The sequence below is a fragment of the Penaeus chinensis genome, chromosome 29, assembly GCF_019202785.1.
Source record: "Penaeus chinensis breed Huanghai No. 1 chromosome 29, ASM1920278v2, whole genome shotgun sequence".
Classification (NCBI taxonomy): Eukaryota; Metazoa; Arthropoda; class Malacostraca; order Decapoda; family Penaeidae; genus Penaeus; species Penaeus chinensis.
In genome coordinates this window covers 4,668,436-4,672,255 of record NC_061847.1, presented here as the reverse complement: position 1 = coordinate 4,672,255, position 3,820 = coordinate 4,668,436, and positions in this window count along the sequence as shown.

The following is a 3,820-nucleotide window of genomic DNA, read 5'->3' as shown; positions in this document are numbered from 1 at the left end:
ATATATACATATATTTCATGTACATTTTTTTTTTTTTTACCTACATTCTACCATTTTTAGTGATTCTATAGATTATATAAGAATATACAAAAATATGATATCACTGGGTAGTTTGGAACGCTAAATCGATTGTTTTTCTGTGTGATTAGGTTAGCAGTAAATATCCAGATGAAATAACGACAACGAAATGTACATCTGGCAACATCACTCAACGGAAAATAAATTACTTTGGCGCTTGAAGTTATCTGCACAGAAAATAAACTTTTTTTTTCTCTCATGTTCTCCATATTTTACCCATGGAGATAAGTTAGTCTTCATAGAGTATGAAATGAAAGGCTAAATGAAATTAGCAATTGCTCACTTCTACCTATGTCGAAATTTCCTGCAGATTCGCCTTGTTTAGAACCAGATTGTTATGTGATAATCGAAATCTTCAATACCTTGTAACTGAGTAAAGGAAAATATACCCGCACGAAAGTCAAAACTCAAGGATGTTCTTTTTAACCGCCCTGATTGCAATAATCAATCATGGCATAACTAGTTGCAAGCTGGACTTTTCAAGAGTAAAGGATATGAAACGGATCATAAATAACTACGAAAACGCGCATGAAAAGTAAATGAAATATAAAAGTCCAAGAAAAAAAAGAAAAAAGGAAAGGAATGGGTTAATCATATATAAAGGAACACAGGCTACATATTTGGAGACATCAACTCATAACTATTGACATCTGTAATTTCTGCTTCAAAAATGACGCACGTGTTAGTTCTCCGTCGGAACTTGGAAGAAAGATGTTGTGTGAAGGTGGAGTTAATTAAGCCTAGTTTATCCAGTACCACAACAAATGTCCCATCTTCATAACAAATATCAAATATCATATACTGAGTTTCTAGTTTAACTACAATTGTATCAGCCATAGAGGAACAATTATCATAGTTTGACAGGGTACGAAAATTTTGGGGATCGATCGATATATTATTAGACTTATATGAAATCCATCAATTGTAACTGTAATGAAAACTCTCGGGAAGAAATACAAACATCAGCAAAATTGTTATATTAAAAATCTATCGGTGAATATCTAAACGTCTTGAGACAACACACTCACGTTGGGGGTCATTTCTGGATGATACTGATAACATCTATCAGTAATGATATAGTCTCGGATTTGCGCATCAGTGGTTATACTATATATATATGTATCATACAGTAACCATAATATGTAAAACGACAAATCATCATATACCTCCAATTCAGTTGTACTTTCACCTGTGGAAATATATCATCAAAATCAAACTTCATGTCAGAAGTGAATGTGCCAGGTGATGCTACCGAGTATGAGATATTTTGTGTGTGTGTGTGTGTGTGTGTGTGTGTGTGTGTGTGTGTGTGTGTGTGTGTGTGTGTGTGTGTGTGTGTGTGTGTGTGTTACAATGTTTACATACTGTATTACAAAACGATATTTCTTTTATTTTGGTCCTATTTACAACAATATACTCGTACGCACTCTTACAATGCATTTCGAGCTGCCATACGAGCTAGTGCTAGATTACACACACAAGCACCAGAATGCTCCTTAAATCTAAAAAACTCCAAAAAAATACGGAATTCAAAAAGGAAAATGATACGCACCCTCCTGTAGCGACTAACACAAATGCAAGAGGTGAGGAAGTGAATTAGGAGGAGGAGGAGGAGGAGGAGGAGGAGGAGGAGGAGGAGGAGGAGGAGGAGGAGGAGGATGGGAAGGAGGAGGAGAGGAGGAGGAGGAGAAGGGGAAGGGGAAGGGGAAGGGGAAGGGGAAGGGGAAGGGGGAAGGGAAAGGGGAAGGAGAAGGTGAAGGAAAAAGAGTAGAGGAAGAGGAGGAGGGGGAGGAAGAAAGAGGAGAAGGGAGAGAGGGAGGAAGTAGAAAAGGAGGAAAAGGAGGAAAAGGAGGAGAAGGAGGAGAAGGAGGAGAAGGAGGAGAAGGAGGAGGAGGAGGAGGAGGAGGAGGAGGAAAGAGAAGAGGAAGAGGAAGAGGAAGAATAGGAAAAGATGGAGGAAGAGGAAGAGGAAGGGGGAGAAGAAGAGTTAGAGGAAGTAGAAGAGGAAGAGGAAGAGGAAAAAGTAAAGGAGGAAGAGGAAAAAGAAGAAAAAGAAGAAAAGGAAGAGAAGGAAGAGGAGGGAAAGGAGGAAGAGAAGATGAAGAAGGAGGATGTTCTAAGCTTCTCCTGGATAGCTAGTATACATCCATATGCACAACAAGACTACCAATTAACGCATTGTTCAGCTTCTAGGAATATGCATCACGCACTTTCTCAACAGGAGGGGAAAGGAGGGAGAGTTGAAAATAATAGAAGAGAAAAGGTGAATGGAAGAGATGAAGATAAAACAATTCTGAACAAACGAAGTCAGTGCAATCCATAGAACCTCCGCCAGGGTTCATCGTATGTTACATAACACTTAACAAGATATGGTACGTATTCCAGCCCAGTTCCCTGATCTTCAGTGCAAAAAGTAGCTGTCTGTCTACTGTGTATGTATCTAATGTTTTAAAATTTCACATATATGTATTTTTTGTTATTTCTCTCTTTCAACGATGTAAGATAACACTGCCCTATTTTTTACCCTGATGATTTTTTTTTTTACAACGGAGAGAATATGATTATATATATATATATATATATATATATATATATATATATATATATATTCATATTTGGGTTGGGTTGCTTTGGAGATGTCATCATTGCAATTTTATAATACAGTTGTTAATACTTTTCTTTCTTTTTTCTTCTAATTAAGACGGGAAAGGAAGTATTACCGTTCTTGATCTTGATTCACATTTTGCAAAGCTTTCTTCTTCCTCCCTTCATTCGACATAATTTTCAATCTTAAATCACAGCAGGTTCGTATTAGACTGGTTGGTAACATACGTGAGTGTACGTAATACACTCCTCTTTAAACTCGCTCGCCTTTTGTTCTCTCTCTGTTGTTCCTGTGGCTGTGACTTACTCGAAGACTTGTAAATATAAAACACGCGGCCATTTTCTACGAGAACATCACGTACGTACTAGAAATTGGTTATCACTTTCGTGAACTTGGGCGTGCTTTCTAGAAGTCCTCTGACTGTCTCTAGAGCACACGACACATGCCCAGCTCCAGTGAACATGGTGAACACAAATGCGGTAAGATTAGCTCTGGTTAACATAATGGAGAACCTGTTCAAGGGAATCACTGAGCCATCGATGGTGAAGCTGATGGTGAGGGACGTGAACAGTTCTGTGGATATAATGCACAGCAGATATTGTTCATAACTCTCTGGTGAACATGATATGCACATGAGACTAGTACAAGTTCTGGTGAACATGACTATGCCAGAATGAAGTGAACTCAGTTCTGTTATTGAAGGATGAACTTACAAAAAGAATTAGGTCAGCTGTGGTGAACATGATGAATATACCAAAAGAAAATGATAATAGCTTGCACATATCAAATTCGAACCTCCCTTTGGCAAAACAAATTGAACACAGATATCAGCAGGACAGATATACCAGATATATCAACGTCTACTGAAACACTTCCATTACAAATGAAACCTGAAGTATTCCGGTGAGCTGTACAGATAAGGAAAACGTGACTGGAGAACTGAATTACATATCAGACGAAAATAAACAAATGACAGTAACATAAAGCACAATGACGTTTTACTCATGGAGTAAGAAGTGGTTTCATATCATTTTCTTTATACTAGTGGTAACTGTTTTTACTTCTTCCCTTAGTGGTAACTAAAAGACATTCACAGGTACACGAAAAAGTCTACCATCACAATAGAGTATGACATTT